The 7,266-nt window shown below is 44.4% G+C and overlaps 1 protein-coding gene across 1 annotated transcript in view; it reads right to left on the bottom strand.

Annotated features, from left to right (window-relative positions):
* Tmem178b (transmembrane protein 178B) overlaps positions 1–7,266 on the bottom strand; it is a 369,185-nt gene that overhangs the window by 239,797 nt on the left and 122,122 nt on the right. The window lies entirely within an intron of this gene.

Raw genomic sequence — 7,266 nt, 5'->3', positions numbered from 1 at the left:
CATCTGTGTGCATGCATGCACACACCCATTGAACTACAACATCTGTGCGCATGCATGCACGCACACACCACTTCAAATTTAAAAAGGAATTTGCAATCAAATAAATTTGTTTCCACACAGGCCAGAGAACTTGCACTTTCAGCACCCAGTCTTCTAGAACAAGGATAGGGACGGAAAGGCTACCTTCCTTTTCTTCTCTCCCTCCACCTAACCTCACTTCTGAACACAGGGCTTTCAAATCAATCTGGATTTCTTTGGACCATTCTCTTCTCAGGTTTCTTAAAACTGTGGCCCAACAACAGACTCAGTGCCTGGTCCAGCACACTCCCTAACTACATTCCAAATACTTGTCCTTACGCCCACAGATAAGTGGAGTCCTCACCCAGCATCAAGTAAACTTCTCCTTGAAATAGACAGAGATCATTATAGAAAACCGCAGTCAATCATAGGACAGAGTTTGGATCCCAGTCCAAATAAATACATCTATAAAGCAGCTCCCATTTCTAAGGCTCAGGAATATTTTGCAAGAGGAAGAAGAAATATTGTAAGAAGCAGAGAATCAGGGAGTTTGAGACCATGTCTCCTACAATATCAAAAGCCACACACATAAACTTCACCAACATAAGTGCCTAATCATGAGCTGAGCAAGAACAATAGAGATGTTTAAGTGGATTCAGGAAAGATCACAGGCCTCAATGCTACACAAAGAACTACAGACCACTAAGGAATGCTGAGCATGGGAGAAATAGTCTTTCCCAAGGAGGAGCACACAGATTTGTCATTCAATATCAAATGGTCAGCCCTGAAAACATATATACAAGTAATATTATAAAGTCTGAGCAGGTTATATTTTGGAATATATATGCATTTACATACATGCATGTAACAACATTTAATGAGGCCATGGATTTTACAGAGAGTAAAGAAGGGTATATGAGAGGGTTTAGAAGGAGAAAGGGAAAGGGGAAATGGTGTAATTGTAATCTCAAAAAACAATTTAAGTCACTATTAATCAGCTTGTTGAGCTAGTCAAATTGCCAAATTCTTCCTACATTTTAAGGACAGATCCTTAAAGGTAGCCTAAGCACCAGCAGGGTGAACATTCCATAGGAACTTGCTAGAAAGGTGTCACCTCAGACCTAAGCCCAGATACACAGAAACTCCATGCTACAGCCTGGCTGAAACTGCCTTGCTGAAGCCTTCCTTCCAGGTGCTTCTTGTCTAAACTTGAAGACTGCCGTCTTGGAAGTTTCTGAAGGAAGGCTGGCTAGGACTGACTCCCTCCTCTCTTTCAGCCTCCTGAAGTTTCTATTGATGTTTGCTCATCTGGGGGATATTAAAAACTTAGTGTCGGAGCATTGCGAAGAATCAGGAAAGGGGTGGTTTTTAAAGGTTAGGGGTTGTGAAATTTGGTTTTTCACCTGAATGGATTTTGATGGTAATCCATTTTGCACCCCACTGATTTTCAATTTATAACTGGTGGCACCTGATTGAATTGTTTGACCCCCCTGGCCCACTGTCAGCAGGGAACCTGGCAATTGGTGGAGTGCAATAATTTACAGAAAGCCTTGTGAAACCGATGCCTTATTGTAAATCCTATTTGGACAATTGCCCAGTTCCCAGTTATTGGCAGATATTCCTCTAACAGGACAGCCTCTATCCAGAGACAAAGTTCTGCAGAATGCTGTACACTCTTTCCCTGTATCTTCAGTTTTCAGCCCCACTATACTTCTGCTTCAACCCACAAAGTCCTTGTGGCTTCTCACACGCCCTGGCCTTCCTCATCACTCCCCAACCCACCTTCTCATGACTCATCCTACCCGCCTCTTTAGACTGGTCTAGAGAACATACCTACCAGACAGTCCCCACTACCTCAGCTCAAATCCACACCTTGTGTGCTTGAGTTTCATGATTTCCATTAATAGCATCACTTCCTCTTTATCCATCACATCATCTCTGAAGCCACTTCCTCCCTGGGAGATCCTTCTTTCCTAGTCATCTAATGCCATCTAACTTCCTTCAAAAATGTCCCTGGATCTCGTCTTTCTTCTCCATCCCCACTTTCTCCATGGCAGTTGCTCTAATAAAGTCATAGGCAACTTAGTGCTTCGAGCAAAGCCGGGCCACAGACAAGATGGAGATTCCTTAAGAAAAAATCACCTACTGATATCTGCTGCCATGGCAATCTTAGTCCATGTAAACACACTATAAAATTCACAAAGTTGATCAAAATCTCCTGAGGATAGGTTCTCAGAATATGTCCTCATCATTAGATTACATATGACAATAATAACCTAGCTCAGCCAAACTAGGTTATGTGGTTTCCAACCTCACACATGTCACATACACACAGAGGTGAATGCAGAACACCCCAGGATAAACAACTTAGACACCCTATCCAGGATCCCTGAAAGCTGGAGGAACCAGCATTTTTAACACATCTAGAGTCCATTCCTGGGTTCTGTTAGAGATAATGCTCCATTTCGTCCACTGTATGACCTCATTGAGTAGATTATACTATTAATTACCATTGTCTCCTTGTTTTACAAATGCTAAGAAAGTGATGGCATAAGAAGATAAAGTGACTTGGCCAGGATTAGAACTCAGGGTTCTCTTCCCCAGAACCTCCCTACATCCAGCTACCCCATTCCCTGTGTCATACAAAGAAAACATGGCCATGTGCTTCATTAATGGAGTCTGATGACGGCGAGTGGTTCCGAGGGAACACTCACACGGCAGCTTCCCAGCAAAGCCATACCTGCCACCAGGAAAGCACTCCTGCTGGGCTCTGGGCGCTGGGCTCACACCTCTTCAGGCTGGCAAGACACCACTGGCTGGACTTTATCTGTTTTTATGCCTCACTTCTCTAGATTTTGCATTTCTCAAGGACAGGCACTCTGTCTTCTCCACTCATCGTTATCTCTCTCGCCTCCAGCACAAGGCACACACTGATACCACGTACTTTGAAGACAGGCATGACTAACACCTTTGGGAGGTCACAATGTACAGAGCCCAGCTGTACTTATTACAGGCAAGGAATTAAAAGAATTGGGGCAAATTAAAGTATGTTGTATAAAAGGAGGCAATCGTTGCAGAACTCTAAGAGACTGGGTAGCACGCACCCCATCTGAACAAGGAAGGAGAGGTTTATCAATCACAGTGAGGCGGAGGTAAAGCACATGGAATCACAGATCCACACTTCTCTGTACTTGGCAAATGTAGGTCACTGGGGCTTTATTTTTGCTGAGATGAAGGGGTAGAAAAGAAAGAGCAGAAGATTAAAATACAGGGGGGTGCAGCCTTATCAGGCCACAGAGGAAGACAATACACCCAGTCCTGATGAGACCTGGTAGACTAGGAACAGATGGAAGGGGAGGAGGACCTCCCCATCAGTGGCCTGGGGGAGGGGCATGGGTGGAGAAGAGGGAGGGAGAGTGGGATTGGGAGGGGAAGAGGGAGGGAGCTACAGGTGGGATACGAAGTGAATAAACTGTAATTAATAAAAATAAAAATAAAATATATCTTTAAAAAAAGGAATTTCCAGCAATGGGTTGAGTCTTTATGGTAGGGTAGGTTGTGGTCAGTTAACGGAACCTCCCAGAGTACCTGTGGGCCTAAAGCCAGCTGCAGCTCTGTTTGTCAAACCCTGTACTCTGGAAGGGAAAGGGCTGCCCTTACCTAACTTGTATACACACAAAAACTGCTTTGTGAGCTAACTGGAGCCCTACATGGAATAATTTTAAAACCAAACAAAATGTTCTCTGGACCCAGCTGTGGAGCACAAGACCAGATGCCACTTGAGATGGCCAGAATTGGTGACTGTCACTCATGTCTGAGAAAAGTGACTGATTTCTTAGCTGAGGTTAGATTCTCTCAGCCTGAACATACACCCAACAAATTGTTACAGGTTATAGGAGAGCTGAAATGAGCTGTCTCTTCTCTGGCCTCTCCACCTGTAGCTCTCTCAGCCCATGAGAGAAAAGGCCCCCTAACACTCAACAAGAGCAAGAAACTAAGGTTTAATTCATGCAGGTGTTGGCCACAGAGCCAGGCTGGAACAGTAGGAACAGCCTCCTTGGAAGTCCCCACTGTTTGCTTTGCCTCAGCGACTATAAGCATCCTGCCTTTGACAGCAATTAAATTGGAAAGATTCACATATTGCCTAAAAAAGAAAGGCATAATATTTATCCATGTGTCTGCAGGTCCTGTCAGTGTGCTGGGCTTTTCATAAATACAGGCACCATCTGCAAACCCAGTACATGTGCCCAGAACGTGAGCTTCTGGCTACAGACAGGTTTCCCGAGTGCATGCTGCAGAAGGGCTATTTGCAAGGCAAGAGGGCATCCAGGAATCTCCTCAGGAAAGGAGGGCAAAGATGCTTTCACCCTCACTTGCTCTTCAGGCCAGAGACTGTAAGGCCCCTATGAAGCCATAGCTGGGGGAAGAACTGGCCAGTAAGGCTCAAAGTACAGCTTTCCACCTCCTCCCCACCCCCATAACCCCTGCTGTGGCCTCTGTCATGGCCTTCATACATATAGATCAAAGTCCCAGCAAGACAAAAAACACTCAAATAGAATAATGAAGAGAACTTTAAAGACAATTTTATACACACACACACACACACACACACACACCAAAACAGAACAAAAAACTGATTTTAATATGGGTAAAACTTGAGTGCTATTTTACCAAATAAGGCATTTAAATGATTAACAGGTGCATGAAAAGGATTCAGTGTCACTAACCATCAGGAGAAATTCACATTAAAACCACAGTGAAATATCACCTTACACCTGTTAAGATGGCTACTACCAAAAATGAAAGCAAGTTGTTAGGGAAGAGAGACATGCTGGGCTAGGTGTGGCAGCCGCACATTTAATTCTAACACTCAGGAGGCACAGGCAGGTGGATCTTTGTAAGTTCAAGGACAGCCTGGTCTACATAGTGAGTTTCAGGACAGCCAGGGCTACATAGTGAGACTCTACCTCAGTGAGGGATGGAAACTGAAACCCTTGTATACTGTGGATATAAGTTGAACAATCACTATGGAAGACAGTGTGGAGAGACCTCAAAAACTTTAAAATGGAGCTACCATAGAGCCAACTAAGCAATACCCAAAAGAAAGAGAACTGAAGTCTGTATCTCAAAGAGATGCCTGCTCTCCTGCAATTATTACAACATCATTTACAATAGCCAAAGAAGAAATCAGCCCAAAGATCCATGGATAGATGGATGGATAGACGGATGAAAAAACTGTGGTATGTCCACCAAAGAGATGCTATTCAGCCTTTAAAAAGAGATGTCAGCACATATGACTACACGAAAGAACTACACACTGCATGATCCAACTTACACAAGGGATCAGAAAGAGTTTAAACTCATACAAGTGGAGAGCAAAACGAAGCATTGTGCAATAAGTGTAAAATTTGTTATATAAAGATGAACAAGCTCTAGGGGTCTTCTCACAATAACATGCCTGTAGGAAATAGCACTAAGCTGCTCTCAAAAACCAGTTCAGAGTTGGGTGCAGTGGTGCACGCCTGTAATCCCAGCACTCAGGGAGGCAAAGGCAGGCAGATCTCTGTGAGCTGGAGGCCAGCCTGATCTACAGAGTGAGTCCAGGTCAGCCAAGGCTACACAGGAAAAATAAAACAAAACAAATAAACAGAAAACAAACACCCTCCACCCCCAAATACCTGGTGTGGGGGGACACCCTGTAATCGCAGCACTCTGGAGGCAGAGGCAGGCAGATCGCTGTGAGTCAGGCCTGCCCGGTCCACAAAGCGAGTCCGGGATAGCCAAGGCTATGCTGAAAAACTCTATCTCAAAAAAAAAAAAAAAAAAATCAGTTCAGAGACCAGAGGATAATAGAAGAGACCCATGACTGACAACCAAAGAGATAGCAAAACCTGAGGCTTGAGGGACAGAGTAGGTCACTGCAACTAGAACCTGTAGAGGGTGGCCACACGGAGAGAGTCCTAGCCAGCCTGAGCAGAAGAAAACAGCATCCAAGCCTCTCACTGTTCCCGCCCTTGGCTCCTGACAGTACCTCCATTGTTGCTCTTTAGTGGAGGACCCCTTTGGTGAGCACACAGACCAGCCCTGAGCATAATCGATGTATCACTTGGGATTGGGCCACAGTTTACATCACGGCCACCTCTTAGCCACTATAGGGGACTCAGGGATGGAACTCCATCTGTCCAAATAACCACTTTGTTCTCCAGGGAAACAGGGAGTGTGTGATCATGTTTTCCTCATGGAGTTGCTATTATAATGTTGATATGTGTGCATACAGAGGCCAGAGGCCGATGTTGGGTGTCTTCCTTAATCACTTTTCTCCTTTTTTTTTTTATTATTTATTTATTTATTTATTTTTGAGAAAGGGCCGCTCACTGAACCAGGAGCTCACTGGTACAGTTATGCCACTGATCGGTAAGTCTATGGATTCCGCCTCCCCAACACCATGGTTATAAATGCATGCCACTATGCTTGGCAGTTTTCGCATGGGTTCTGGGCATCAAACACAATGCAAGGCAAGCAATTTATCAATTGAGCTGCATTACATCATCCAGCCCCAAATTTCCTTTTTTGTTAATAATAAAAAAGATTTACTCCATACCTAGCATAGGTTAGTTACTCTTCTGTTATCCCAAGTTGACCACATCATAACAGCAATTCCATGAGGAAAACACGATCACACACTCACTGTTTCCCTGAAGAACAAAGTGGGTATTTGGATAGATGAAGTTCCATCCTTGAGTCCCCTCCAGCAGCCAGGAGGTGACCAAGATGTAAACTGTAGCCCCACCCCAAGTCTTTCAGACACCACAGCCATATTGACTCCTGCTTGGTGGAAGGTTCCCTAGAAACAAGGGTTCTAAGGCTACAGCCTTAAACATAAAATGAACTCATTACATCTACTGACAAGGGAAGAAAATGGGGAATGGACAGAGGAGGGGGGGAGCAGCTGTCTTCCATGTTCCCACAGAGCCCAGGTCATCTGGGCTTTCCAGAAGCCAGCACTGTCACTGGCCATGGCATAGTCCCATGAAACTCATTCTCTGTCTCTCTCACTGGGCTGACAGTTCTTAGTCAGCTTTCTAGCCAAAGACCTGGCTATCACTCTGTATTTAATAAAGACAGACTAACTAGAAAGTAGACAGAGCACATGTAAAAGATGAAAAGCCAACAACAACAAGAGGAAGAGGAAGAGGAAGAGGAAGAAGAAGAAGAAGAAGAAGAAGAAGAAGAAGAAGAAGAAGAAGA

This window comes from Psammomys obesus, unplaced genomic scaffold (genome assembly GCF_907164565.1).
Source record: "Psammomys obesus unplaced genomic scaffold, mPsaObe1.curated_primary_1811, whole genome shotgun sequence".
Lineage (NCBI taxonomy): Eukaryota > Metazoa > Chordata > Mammalia > Rodentia > Muridae > Psammomys > Psammomys obesus.
The sequence above is the reverse complement of the archived record's forward strand: the minus strand, read 5'-3'. Positions and strand labels throughout refer to the sequence as shown.